Source organism: Phascolarctos cinereus, unplaced genomic scaffold (genome assembly GCF_003287225.1).
Source record: "Phascolarctos cinereus isolate Bilbo 61053 unplaced genomic scaffold, phaCin_HiC Scaffold_8;HRSCAF=390, whole genome shotgun sequence".
NCBI lineage: Eukaryota > Metazoa > Chordata > Mammalia > Diprotodontia > Phascolarctidae > Phascolarctos > Phascolarctos cinereus.
The window spans coordinates 41,765,790-41,780,479 of record NW_027556291.1 but is presented as its reverse complement, the minus strand read 5'-3'; the positions used below and the strand labels follow the sequence as shown (position 1 = coordinate 41,780,479).

The window sequence follows — 14,690 nt, the reverse complement described above, 5'->3', positions numbered from 1 at the left end:
ACACACACGCATATGATAATGGTTATTTTATCCAGGGAGAAGTGGCATGATTTTTTTTGAAGAGAAGAGTCTTTGGTGGGGTTTTTTGGGTGTTTTTTTTTTAACTGAGGTGATCCAGTCTAAAAACTTTGAGAACCACTATTAATTACTCAAGCCTTTCCCTAGCCATAGTATACAAACTACCATCTGTTTCCATCCCCAACTGTTCACTCTGATTATCATGAATAGTTTAATCACCTTGAAGGCTATCCTGCCCTTATCTAGAGGCAGAAAGTATCTCTTCCAAATACATTTGTTATTTTTTGTTTAGTAGTTTCTTTATTGAACAGATAAAGGCAACAAGGTCTTCCACTTCTGCCATATTCTTATGAAAAATCCCCTTTGTCCTCTTTTCAAAATGCAAGTCCCCACAGCTTTAAAGTTCTATTATTGTAGGAATTACAGGCAATCCCAAGGGGAAGGTAGCCTAGTGCAGTGAATATGAGGGCTGGCTTTGGAGTCAGAGGTTCTGGGTTCAAATCCCAGCCCTGCCACTTCCTACCTGTGTGACCTTGGGTAAGTCACTGCCTCTCTCGGGGATCAGTTTCTTCCTCTATAAAATGAGAGGGCTGGTCTCAGAGGTCCCTCAGATTTCTCAAGCTATGAGCCTATGAATTCCTTTGTCTGTTACAAAGAATAAGATTGTTGGTGTATTTATAAATGTGTTGTCTTGCTTTGGGTGCCATCATCACTTCTCCAAGTAATAAATAATGGACACATTAAGCCTAAAAATTGCCCATAACGCTACAGTAGGTAATAACATTTTTATACCATTATAGAGTATTGGTTATCTGTCAGCTACTCAATCCAAGTTTAGTACTGCCTAATTACATATAGGGAAACTGAACCACACTCAAAATGTAAAGGATGAATATTATACATTTTAAAATAATAAAAAAAAGAATTCTCCTATAACACTGTACTTTTTTCCCCCCTTTTTTCTTTTGGAGGTGATGACTTGCCCAGCATCACACAGCTAGTGTCTGAGGTTGGATTTCAACTCAGGTCCTCCAGGCCAATGCTCTATCCGCTGTGCCACCTAGCTGCCCCAACATTATACTTTTAAAAACACATGGCTTATTTTTTTAATTCCTTGCTTTGGTTGTAACACTCCAATTTATCTTTAATATCTGCATATGTATGAAATTTTCAAAACATAGAGTACCTTTAGGAAGGGGTAAAGAATGTTGCCAATCAAGCAATCACTAAGCATTTATTAAACACCTATTGTGTGCCAAGCACTGTTCCAGATACTGGGGATGGAAAGACAAAAATGAGACAGTCCCTGCCCTCAAGGAGCTTATAATCCAAACTTCAAGGATCTGTGCCTTGTCAGCAGGGGCTCTGTCACCGACAGTCTTTATGAGCCGCTTTGGCTGAACATTTCATCACTGTGTGGTCAACCTGTTGAGAAGTCTTTCGAACTTATCACGGCTGGTCCTCAGATGACAGATACATTGTCTGTCACCAGGCCTGGGCCCGAAGCTTTTCCAGCTTGGTACAACTAGCCAGAGCTCACGCTGTACTCCAACAGCCTCAGCAAACTGAGCAGCACCTCCACACTGAGGAGAACTTCAGTGGAAGTAGACCATGCTGCAATTTTAAAAGTTTCCAAATCACTGATCTAAGCTTCACTCTCTGGAAGTACAACGTAGCAATTAGCTAGGTAGCTACTGGTCCATCCAGGAGGCACTGTGACACAGAACTCCCTGTGCTGGCTCTAAGCAGAGAACTTAGGTTTGAGGCCTGGATCTCATGTTCATTGTCTGTATGACTTTAGGCAGGTCACTTCCCCACTCTAGGACTCAGTTTTCTCAGCTATAAAATGTGACAGGTTGGACTATGTGGCTTCTGAGTCTCTTTCCAACTATAAACATCTCCATCCTATTTCATGTTTATAAGCCCTGTCCAGCCCAAAAACTTCTAAAAACTCATTCATGGATTACAAGTATATCATTATCTGTCAAGTGCTAATAACCACTTTCCCACTTAATTCAGGACCAAGTTGGATTGAAACAGACCCTGCATCATGTTGACAAGCTCATGTTCTGTTAAAATTTCAAGTTTTTAGAAATGGGGTATAAATGAGGCTATCTTCAGTGCTACCATATGAATATTCTGAAAAGGAAAATGGTATAAATATTTTTAGAAAGAAACAAGATAGTTATATAAAACTTCGGGTTTGTTCTCTAGCAATTGCTCCTAAATCAGCTCTATATGGGATGGGGTATGCATACACACATACTGGGGGGATCATCTGCCATTTCTATAAAACAAAAAAATCACCAAGGGCTCATTTCTGCATCCTAATAGGTTACTAAGTGACCCTCAAAAGACACAACTGAGCTTCTGTTTTTATTGTAACCATATGAAAGTTACTGCCATGTCTCCATTTTATGGGCAGTTAGGTGGCACAGTAGATAGAAGGCTGGGATGGCACTCACCTTTCTGAGTTCAAATCTGGCCTCAGATACTCACTAGCTGTGTGACCCTGGGCAAGTCACTTCACCCTTTTTGCCTCAGTTTCCTCATCTATAAAATGAGCTGCAGAAGGAAATGGTAAACCACTCCAGTATCTTTGCCAAGAAAACCCCAAATGAACAACTCCATTTGATATATAGTATAAGAGAAGGGTTAAATCCCTTAACAGAGAGGCAGCCTGGTGGTTTGGAAATAGCACTAGTTCCCTTCACAACTCAGCCCAAGTGCTTTCTTGAGTCTTCCAGTTCTACCCATCCCACTCTTGAAACAGCTTTGTATTTTCTTTTCTTATCTATGGCCATGTTGGGGGGGGGGTTACCCTTCCCCCCAGTACAGTGTAAGCTCCTTGAGGACAAGCAATGTTTCTTTCTTTCTTTTTTTTTTTTTGTCTTTGTATCTCCAGACCTGAAACATAGTAGGCCCCTAATAAACGGCCCCATAGGGTCACAGATCTGGAGCTGGAAGGGATCTCAGAAGCTATCTAATCCAACTCCCATCTTTTACAAAGGAAACTGTGGTCCAAGGAAGTGAAGTGACTTGCCCAAGATCACACAGATAATAGCAGAGGGGAGATTTGAACTCAGGTCCTCTGACTCCAGAGCTGTTTAAATGAAGAGACCAGTACACTAATACCTACTATAGTTCTGTGTCAGTTAACCCTGAAGAACCTCAATTTCCTTATATAAGATGGAGATAATACTTACTCCACCTACTTCACAGGGTTATTGTGGCGGATGAACTGTGTAAACCTTCAAAGTGCTATAGAAATGAATGATTACTAGTTTAGAAACAGTTTTCCAGCTCGCTGAGAGTAGAAATTTCAACCACAGGGATGTTTCTGTGGGCATGACAAAATGAACCCAAATTTCCAAGCTCTAACCCCCTTTCCTCTCCTGGAATCAAGGGGTCATTGGTTTCTTTTCCTTCACTGCCCCCTCCCCCGACACACACAAACACTTAGGCCTGGAGGAACTAAGGTTCCTTAGCTTTTTATGGTTCAGTGCCCCAGAAAAGTAGTGACAAGTAGTGGAAAGAGTACTGGAGCCCTGCCATTTGCTACTTGTGTGACCTTGGGTGAGTCACTTAGCCTGTCCATTCCTCAATCTCTTCCTCTCTAAAGTGACCAGAGCACTGGACAAGATGTTCTCGGCCTATGATCCTAGGAAAGCAGTAAGCCCAGCCCCATTAACCAAGGGTAGAAACCCTCTAGGCCCTAGTTAGGGCATTCTGGTAAACATGCCCCAGGCCCACTCTTCAATCCAGTGTCCCTACCCCGGTTCCACATGGGCAGATCACGTGAGCTTGTTTACAGCTGTGCACAGCTCCAGTGCTGCCCGGGAGGTCCCAGGAGGTGAAGAGGGTCCACGCCTTCCCCCCACCCCCATCATCCGATTATCTTTGGGGGCTCATGTACTTTCTCCTATCCTTCTCTGACACTTCCCTCCCAGCCCAGGCACGGACTGAAGGATTTCCCACCCACCACCCCCACAGTCTTGTCCCTCAGCGCCAAGGCTGCCACCCATGCCAGGCGCAGGGGCAGTGGGAGGGGGATGAGCCAGAGGAAGCGCCCAAATGGGGGCCAGTGGGGGCGAGTACCCTTTTCCGTCCTCCTCCCTCCTCCATCCCTCTCTCCCCTCGATGCCACGCGAGCCACTGACTTCTTTGGCAGCACTGCCCGCCCCGAGCTCCCTTGGACCGCCCGCCGGCCGTCGAGGCAGCCCAATCCCCTTCCCCTAAGCCCAGCCCGGACAGACTGACAGACAACCAGAGCCCCCTCAGTGGGGTGGGGGTGGGGGTGGGGGAAGGTCTGCCCAGAGGGAGCGGGGCTTCGCGCTTGCGCGGACGGACACACATAGCCGGGACAGCGCGAGCCGACGGGAGTGGGGGGGCGGGGGAGGGGGCGTCCTAACTGGGTGGGGGCTGTCGTGTGTGGTTGTTGTGGTGGTCGGGAGAGGGGAAGAGGAGAAGGGTAGCTCCAGACCCCACCCCCACCCCTCCCCGCTGGAGGAAGTGGGCGCCGGGAAGGCGGCGACTCTCACCTCGGACAGCAGCGGCTCCTCGGGATCGGTCCCTCCCCCTCTTTGAGCGACGGCAGCGGCAGAGGCGACAACTGACAGGGCTCCCAGTCCTTTGTCACCCGAGTGGGGGGGGGGGCTGCACTGGCTGCTGGGAAAGCGGAGGACTCGGTGGATCCCTCGCCTTGGGCGGAGCTACTTACTCCCGGAGCAGGCCAAGAGGGGCGGGGCGGGGGCGGGGGCGGGGCGGAGGCGGGGCTTCGTCTGCCCACCTGGCCTCCGACCTTCCAGCCTACTGCCAAGCAGCCACCTCCCTTCTGTCACCACCCCCCTCCTCCAGACCCCCAGGGAGGGCTCTGGCCCCTCCCCTGCAGCTGTCCCCCAATCGAGGCCTCAGAAGCCGGGAGAGCTTAGCTGAAGAACCGGGAGGCACCCTAGACGTCATCTAGTCCAGATCCCTCATTTCACTGATGAGGAAACTGAGGCCCAGAGAAGAGATATGGCAAGATCATAGGATCAGAGATCTAGAACTGAAAAGAACTTTAGAGATCATCTTAGCCCAACTACCTCATTTTACAGATGAGGAAATTGAGGTCCAGAGAGGGGAAGAGACTGGCCCAAGGTCACACAGGTAAGTGGCGGAGCCAGGATTGTAACACAAGGTCTGGTCCTCACTCCATGCTCATCTACTGGGTCAGGCTCCTCTTGACCTAGTCTAATGGTGTTTTTGCAAAAGCTAACTGGTCCAGCAGAATCGCACTTGTAAGGTCTGTCCTTCCTCTGCAGGTTCTTAGTGTAGAAAATATCCCTTTGTGGAAGACTAACCTAAGTATGTCCTAAGTACTTCAGGCTAATTCTATCAATCAACAAGTACTTAAGAGCTTATTATGTACTAGATGGAGGCAGCTAGACTGCACAGTAGCTGAGCCTGGAGTCAGAAAGACCTGAGTTCAAATACAGCCTCAGGCACTAACTAGCTGTGTGACCCTAGGCAAGTCACTTAACCTCAGTTCAATTCAACTCAATTTAACAAGTATCAACTTTGCACCCAGCACTGTTTGACTTAATCCACTGGAGAAGAAAATGGCAAACCATTCCAGTATCTTTGCCAAGAAAATCCCATGGACAGTATGGTCCACGGGGGTATAAAGATTCGGACACAACTGAACAGCAATGTGCCAGACACTCCCTGGGCCCTTCAAAGACAAAGCAAGACAGTCCCTGCCTTCAAGGAGCTTGTTTTATCGAGGGTAGTATCTCCATGGTCACAGCTAAGCCAACGTGAAATATGCACAAAATCAGTGCACTGGCAATTGGGAGGATGAGAAGAGGCCTCCTGGAATAGCAGATACCAATGGTATGTAGAACACTCCAATTCTTAACACTTCTCCCTCAACCCCATTACTTCATACTTACTTGGTATATGTTTCATATTTCCATATTTTCATCCTCCCTCCCTAGAATGTAACCTACTGGAAGGCAGAGGCTCTTTGTATCCCTAGGGCAGCACTAAGCCCAGTACCTGTTTAATAAATGCTTGTTGAGTTGAAAGAGGTTTGGGGAAGGAAAACTAGTACACTGAAATATAAAGACTGATTTTTTTTTATTTAAAAAAATTTTTTTTAGGACCAGTTCTTTAATTTGCTCTTACTTTCCTCTCAGATGCTCAATGTTCTCTGGGTTCTCCCTAGGGCTCTCAAGAAAAGATCTGAAACTCAGTCATAGTTAATGCGTCAAAGGGCTAGTGATCTCATATGTGTGGATACTCCCTCCACAAATCACCACCCCCTCCACCTCTGCTTAGCCTTTATGACTCATTCAGACTAAGTGTCAATGATTGGTAACCTAGTGAGGCAGATAGCATAAGCATACATTACCTGATGTTGTCTTGGGGAATGGCTGAACTGTTAACAACAGTTTCCCAATCTGATGAGCTTTTCAGGAGATGACCCTTTGTGTGACTTTTGCTATGAGGGGGCTCAGAATTCTCGCCTCTTGCCTCTATGCTCTGTTGTCCTTCTATAGCTGTAGAACAAGTATAGACTAACAGGAAATCCAGATATCTGACACTGACCTTTAACGGCAAACCGTTAAGACTGATTGGACAGATGGCAAGTTTTACCTTTGTTGAATGATAGGCTTTGCCTCAAAGCCCCTACTACCCTGACTACAGCTGCTCTGGAGAAGCTTTGGTGACAGCGAACACAAGCTCAGTCATTTGCTGTATGCTTTGGTAGCATTTCAAAAGGCCGTAAGTATACGGAGCTTCGTCTCTTATTGTACTGTTGCCTCAAGCAGAGACGGGTCTCTGCTGCAGAGGCCCCAGCCAGAAACTTTCAGGGTTCCCTCCAGCCAAAAATTACTCTCCTGTCTCCATCGCTAAGACTCACTAAATGAAGTGAATTTCCAGTCAGTCAATTCAACTCAATTTAACAAGTATCAACTTTGCGCCCAGCCCTGTGCTAGGCACCAAAGATATGAAGACAAACCAAAATAGCCACTTCCATCAAGGCATATTGGGGAGAAATTGACATAGTACAAATGTGTGCATGCATATATACATGTGTTTTATGTGTATATTCCTATGTGATATCATGTATACATATTCCTATGTGTGTAATAGACATATATATTCCTATATGTGTATAATATACATATATTCCTACATGTGTGCAATATACATATATGTTCCTATATGTATATAATAGACACATATTCCTATATATGTATAATAGACATATATTCCTTTATGTATATAGGACAAGACCAGTGGTTTCATTGATAGAGGGAATTCTCCATGAGTGAACTTCCTCTACCAAAGAATAAACGAATGAAAAAGCATTTATTAATCAGGCAATGTTCTAAGTGCTAGAAATGCGAATGCAAGTAAACAAGATAGTCCTTGCCCTCAAGGAGCTTACATTCTAATAGAAAAAGACAACAAGTAAAAGTGAGTCAGAGTTCAAAAGAAAGGGAGGTATTGGGCCAGTGAGAGTTCCCCAGTCAGAGTCCCAGGTCACAGGGGAAGAGTCTGAGTTCTGGTGGGAGGAATAGGGCCAGAGTGCAAGCAGCATTTGGAAATCTAAGGGAAGTGGCCTGCTCAGCAGCTGATTGTTTTAACTAAGATATCTGGGGCATTGAGAAGTGAAATGATTCTCCTGGTGTTGTACAAGTGTAATATGTATGTATCAGAGGTGAGGCATAAACCCAGGCTGACTTAGATCAGCTGAATAGACTATACAACACTGCTTCTCAAGTGCAATGTATATATGGAAAGAGAGAGAGAGAGAGAGAGAGAGAAAATGAACCCCCTCTGGGCTACTCCCCAAAACTTTCAGTCACCCTGACAAGCTATTTCTCCGGAGGATGACTGCTGCTACCTCAAGTTCTAGGACTGCCTCTGTGGGAAACTATACCTAACACAGTATTTTACAAGCCCCCTTCAGTGCATTTCTCTGTAATAATCAGCAAGTAGGCTCAATTAGCTTTTTCAAAAAGCATTTACTCAAATGTCATAGCAAAAACAGTAGCTAGAAAGAATATCTTCCAGAAACCGGTCCCACAAAGATGCCACAGAATCCAGGAGAAAAGAGTAGGCGCAAACTTAAAGTATAATGGTAGTAAGGCATATGTATAGGGAACACACATGGCTAAAGCAACTCACAACTCAAGAACAGCAGGGCCTAATGTCCTTTCTTTCTTTGAAGAATCCTAACAAATTCATGGCAGGGTGAAACATCAGTGTCAGTGATGGATGAATCACTCCACTTTTAGGCAGGACTAGCGCCTCCAATGGCCTGACATTTTCTTTGGACAGATGGCTCAGTTGGCCTTGCTTCTTGGTGTCTCAGCTGGAAAGGTTGATCTGATGCTGGGCTGAACCAAACAGGTTGTTGGGCGCATGGGTATGGCGCATGACAGACTGAGTCAAGCAGGTCACTCGGCCATCGAGCTGCTGTTGGACTGGACTGGGCAGATTACTTTGTTGCTAGTGTTCACAGGACTTAGCATCTTTACTGGATGGATGAATTCCCCAGGCTTGCTCTTTGATGGACAACTGAAATCTCCTTCACCATCAGTGTCTAGCTTAGATGGCTATTTTTGTGTGTAACAGCAGGATTGTTACAGGGTTCTTTCAGCCTGGCTGGTGACTCCTAATCTAGGATAAGCAAAAATCATCTCCTGTTTAACTCTCTTAGGACATCAACTCTGAGATTTGTTACCTCCCAGGCAGAGGTTGATAGAGGCCTAGCTTTTTGTGCTTTCCAATTCTTTCTGGTTCAGAGCATTGTTCTTTAGCCAGTTATCTTGGCCAGATTCTGGTTGGGAACTTATGAATATAAACGGTTGGAGACAAGGGTATAAACTATGGAGGCAATCTGTGCCCTTGGCCAGCTAGGTGGCTCAGTGGATAGAGCACTGGGCCTGGAGTTAGGAAAACTGGAATTCAAATCTGGTCTCAGACGCTTACTAGCTGTGGGACCCTGGGCAAGTCACTTAACCTCTTCCAGCCTCAGTTTCCTCAACTATAAAATAGGGATAATAATAGCACCTGAACCTCCCAGTATTATTTTTTTAAATTTTTTTTTAGGCAATCGGGGTTAAGTGACTTGCCCAGAGTCACACAGCTAGTAAGTGTCAAGTATTTGGTCTGAGGTCAGATTTGAACTCAGGTCCTCCTGACTTCAGGGCCGGTGCTGTATCCACTGCGCCACCTAGCTGCCCCACCTGCAAGTATTATTGTGAGGATCAGATGAAATAACATTTGTAAAGAGCTTTGCAAATTTAAAAGTGCCAATGGAATCACAATATCATATATGGACATGGAGCAATACGTAGGTTGAAATATGAAATTGTCAGAAATGAGAAGTTGAAAAAAATTAAAAATTAAAAAATTAAAATTTTTTAAAAAAAGAAACGAGAGGTTGGAACCAAATCCTGAAGGGCTTTAAATGCCAAATAGAAGACTTTGTGTTTTATCCTGGAGGTAATAGAGAGCCATCGAAGTTTCTTAAGCAATGGAATGGCATGATTAGATCTGTGCTTTAGCTGTTGGTACCATTTATCAAATAGATGCTAACACTGTGTGTTGGGGGAAAGGGAAAAGGAATAGAAGAAAGATCATTCCCACCTTCAAACACCATGCTGATTTTGAGGTGGCACAGTGGATAGAGTGCATGGCTTGGAGTCAGGAATATCTGAGTTTAAATCTGGCCTCAGATGCTTACTAGCTATGTGAGCCCAGGCAAGTCACTTACCCTGTTTGCCTCAGTTTCCTCATCTGTCAAATGAGCTGGACAAAGAAATAGCAAACCACTCTAGTATCTTTGCCAAGAAAACTCCAAGAGGGGTCACAAAGAATTGGACATGACTGAAAATGACTAAACATTGGGGGATTTGCCCACAACAACATTGGTCTTATTAGGGGGATGAGAACAGTTCAAGGATTCAGCTGCCTGGAGGGTTGTGGTAGGAGCAATATCTGCCATGTAGGCTAAGCTATTTTTTCCTTAAAAGATATTGAAGTCAATTTCCAAAATAGTCTATATAGTATTGGAATTAATTGTTCTTTAAATATTTGATAGAAGAACAATTAATTCCAATACTATATAGACTATTTGGGAAAATAGGCAAAGAAGGAGTCTTACCAAATTCTTTTTATGATACAAATATGGCACTGATACCTAAACCGAGAACAGTCAAAAGAAAGAAAATTATAGACTAATTTCCCTAATGAACATAGATGCAAAAATTTTAAATAAAATATTAGCAAATAAATTACAGCAACTTATCACAAGAATAATACACTATGACCAGGTAGGATTTATACCAGGAATGCAGGGCTGGTTCAGTATTAGGAAAACTATCAGTATAATTGATCATATCAGCAACAAAACTAACAGAAACCACATGATCATCTCAATAGATGCAGAAAAAGCTTTTGACAAAATACAACACCCATTACTATTAAAAACACTAGAGTATAGGAATAAATGGAGTCTTCCTTAAAATAATAAATAGCATCAACCTAAAACCTTCAGCAAGCATCATATGTAATGGGGACAAGCTAGAAGCATTTCCAATAAGATAGGGGTGAAACAAGGATGTCCATTATCACCACTGTTATTCAATATCATACTGGAAATGTTAGCTTTATCAGTAAGAGAAGAAAAAGAAATTAAAGGTACTAGAATAGACAAAGAAGAAACAAAGCTATCACTCTTTGCAGATGATATACTTACAGAATCCTAGAGAATCAAGTAAAAAACTACTTGAAATAATAAACAACTTTAGCAAAGTTGCAGGCTATAAAATAAACCCACATAAATCATCAGCATTTCTATATATTACCAACAAAGCCCAACAGCAACAGATAGAAAGAGAAATTCCATTTAAAGTTACTGTAGACATTATAAAATATTTAGGAGTCTGCCTACCAAAACAAACCCAGAAACTTTATGAACACAATTACAAAACACTTTTCACGTAAATAAAGTCAGATCTAAATAATTGGAAAAACATCAGTTGCTCATGGGTAGGCCAAGCTAACATAATAAAATTGACAATTCTACCTAAGCTAATTTACTTATTCAGTGCCATACCAATCAAACTATAAAATAAAAAATTATTTTATAGAGTTAGACAAAATAATAACAAGATTCATCTGGAATAACAAAAAGTCCAGAATATCAAGGGAACTAATGAAAAGAAATGTAGGGGAAGGTGGCCTAGCTGTTCCAGATCTTAAATTGTATTATAAAGCAGCAATCATCAAAACTACTTGGTACTGGGTAAGAAGTAGAGTGGTGGATCAGTGGAATAGGTTAGGTATGCAAGACACAGTAGTCAATGACTATAGTAATCTACTATTTGATAAACCCAAAGACCCCAGCTTCTGGGATAAGAACTCACTATTTAACAAAAACTGCTGGGAAAACTGGAAAACAGTATGGCAGAAACTAGGTATAGACCAGAATGTCATACCATATACCAAAATGAAGTCAAAATGGGTTCATGATTTAGATATAAAGGCTGATACTATAAGCAAACTGGGAGAGCCAGGAATAGTTTACCTGTCAGATTTATGGAGAACAGAAGAATTCATGACCAAACAGGAGACAGAGAACATTACTAAATGCAAATTGGATAATTTTGATTACATTAAATTGAAGAGTTTTTGCACAAACAAAGCCAATGCAACCAAGATTAAGAGGGAAGTAGAAAACTGGGAAAGAATTTTTACAACCAGTGTCTCTGATAAGGACTTCATTTCTAAAATATATAGAGAATTAAGCCAAATTTATAAGAATACAAATCATTCCTCAATTGATAAATGGTCAAAGGATATGAACAGGCAGTTCTCGGATGAAGAAAGTAAAGCCATCTATACTCATATGAAAAAATGCTCTAAATCACTATTGATTAGAGAAATGCAAATCAAAACAACTTTGAGGTACCACATCACACCTATCAGATTGGCCAACATGACAGAACAGGAAAATGATAAATGTTGGAGAAGATGTGGGAAAATTGGAACACTAACTCATTGTTGGTCGAGTTGTAAAATGATCCAACCATTCTGGAGAGCATTTTGGAACTATGCCCAAGGGGCTATAAAAATGTGCATACCCTTTGATCCAGCAATAGCACTTCTAGGGCTGTATCCCAAAGACATCATAGAAATGGGTAAAGGACCCACATGTACAAAGATATTTATAGCAGCTCTTTTTGTGGTGGCAAAGAATTGGAAATTGAGGGGATGCCCATCAATTGGGGAATGGCTGAACAAATTGTGGTATACAAATGTAATGGAATACTATTGTGCTATAAGAAATGATGAGTAGGCAGACTTCAGAAAAACCTGGAAAGACTTGTATGGATTGATGCTCAGTGAAGTGAGAAGAACCAGAAGAACGTTGTACACAGTAACAGCCACGTTGTATGATGACTAACGTTGATAGACTTAGCCCTTCTGAGCAACACAAGGATCTAAGACATCTCCAAAGGTCTCATGATAGAAAATGCTATCCACATGCAAAGAAAGAACTATGGAGTTTAAATGTAGATCGAAGCATACTATTTGCTATTTTTTTCCTTGTGTTTTGTTTCCTCCTTCTGGTGGTTCCTCTTATTGGTTCTAATTCTTACTTACAACATGACTAATGTGAAAATACGTTTAATAGGAATGTATATGTATAGCATATATCATATTGCGTGCTGTCTTGGGGAGGCAGGCGGGGAGGGAGGGGGAGAAAAATTTAAAACTCAAAAGCTTATGGAAGTGATTGTTGATAAATCAAAATAAATTAATATAAAAATTTTAAAAAGAAGATATTGAAGCCTTCCTGGAGGTTTAATTGGCCCAGGGGACTGAGGCTCCTGCTGCTGGTAGCTTTCTAGTGGCCTAAGTACAAAAGCCAACCCACAGTGAGGAAGGGGTTGCTCTCCCTTAGGCTAGGCCAGGGTGCCAGCCTGGCCAACTCCAAGGCAGGGAAGAATCAGTTTGGTATCCTTGTTGAGTGTCCTTCTCAAGTTACGGCTAAATAAACCTTTTTTTTTAAACTATTAAATGATCTAAAAATTCTAATTCTAAACATGAAGCACCAGATAGGCCTAAATCAGGTCTGTCCTTTGACAGAAGTTTCAATGGAATTTGAGCTCAAGTGTACTCTATTACACAATATGGTAGCCAGAACAACTAATGCTGATCTCTGGCTGCATAAATACAACTGTGTTGTTCCCAAGAAGTGAGGTGAGAGTCCCACTGTCCTCTGCCCTGACCAGACCACATCTGGAACATTGTGTTCAGTGCTAGGCACAACATTTTAGCAGGGATAAGCAGAAAAGTGTCCAGAGGAGAGAGAGCAAACAGGATGATAAGGGGACTGCTAACTATATAGCATGATGAAGAGAAGTCTTAGGAGGAACATGAGAAATATCTTCAAGGACTTAAAGGGTTATTTTGTGGAAGAGAAACTAGGCTTGTTCTGTTTGGCCTCAGAAGGCAAAATTAGATGCAATAGTGGAAGCTGTGGAGAGGCAGATTTAGGGTTAATAGAAGAAGCAAACTTCTTATTGTTTAGAGCTATCTGAAAGTGGACTGGGCTGCCTAGAGAATGATGTCTTCAAGCAGGAAGAAGCTGGATAACCACTCGTTGGGGATGTTGTTGGGATGCAAATCAGACTAAGTAGCCTCTGTCCTTCTTGAGTTCTAAATAGATGATCCCATGGAAGGCTGATTGAAAAGAGGGAGAGATTGGTGGCAGGAAAACCAATCAGGAATTAATAGCCTCAACTGGTGGCAGTGAAAGTCAAGGAACGGACAGAGGGGCAAATATTAACAGATAGGACCTGGTAATTCAGTTGATATGAGGGATAAGAGGGAGAGAGAGAGAGGGAGAGAGTGCCTCTTTGCTCTTCTTCTCCCTAGATGTTCCATCACTCAATTCTGGGCATTTTCATGTTCTGTCCCCCATACTTAGAAGGCTCTTTGCCTCCTCATCTCCTCTTCCTGGGCTCCCTGGGTTCCTTCAGATCTCAGCTAAAGTTCCACTTTCTGCAATAAACCTTTCCTGATCTCCCTTAGTTCTAGTACTTTCCCTCTGTTGACTATATCAATTTGTCTTGTATATATTTTGTTTGTACCTAGTTGTTTGCATGTTGCCTCTCTCATTAGACTGTGAGTCCTGGAGGGCAGAGACTATCTTTTGCCTTTCTTTGTTTTCCACTTAGCACATAGTAGGCACTTAGTAAATGTTTGTTGACTGACTTGTTGACTGAGGCAAGAATGGCAATAAACCCAAGGTTATGAACATGAGAGTTTGGGTGAATGGTAGTGCCACAATCAGAAATAATAATAATTTAGGTCATAGTGAGATAAGTGCATAAGAGAGGTCCAAAGTTCTATTAGAAAGCTGAGGAGGGAGGGGGGACTTTCAGCTAGGAGGAGGACAAGTAGAAACAAGGGAAGCTCCATGAAGGAGGTGGCAGCTGAGCTGGGCTGTCTGAAGGTATGGCGTGCTTCTCACCTCGCTCTTCTCAACTCTTCTCTAGCCCTAGCTAAGCATCTATTTCAAAGATGTATTCTTCAGGCCAAGAAAAGCTGCTGGTGATCAGAACCAAGGTGGACGTTTTGAGGGCAATACATATGCAGGA

At 42.8% G+C, this 14,690-nt stretch overlaps 1 protein-coding gene across 4 annotated transcripts in view; it reads right to left on the bottom strand.

The window, feature by feature from the left end:
* MOSPD1 (motile sperm domain containing 1) overlaps nucleotides 1-4,744 on the bottom strand; it is a 34,476-nt gene extending 29,732 nt beyond the window's left edge. Inside the window, exon 1 of one of the 4 annotated variants that reach the window (XM_020969821.2) lies at nucleotides 4,560-4,744. The gene's annotated coding sequence lies outside the window, so the exon portion shown is untranslated. The remainder of the gene's footprint in view (nucleotides 1-4,559) is intronic. The other 3 variants (XM_020969823.2, XM_020969824.2, XM_020969825.2) reach the window with 3 other exon arrangements.
* Between the last annotated feature and the right edge of the window lie 9,946 nt (nucleotides 4,745-14,690).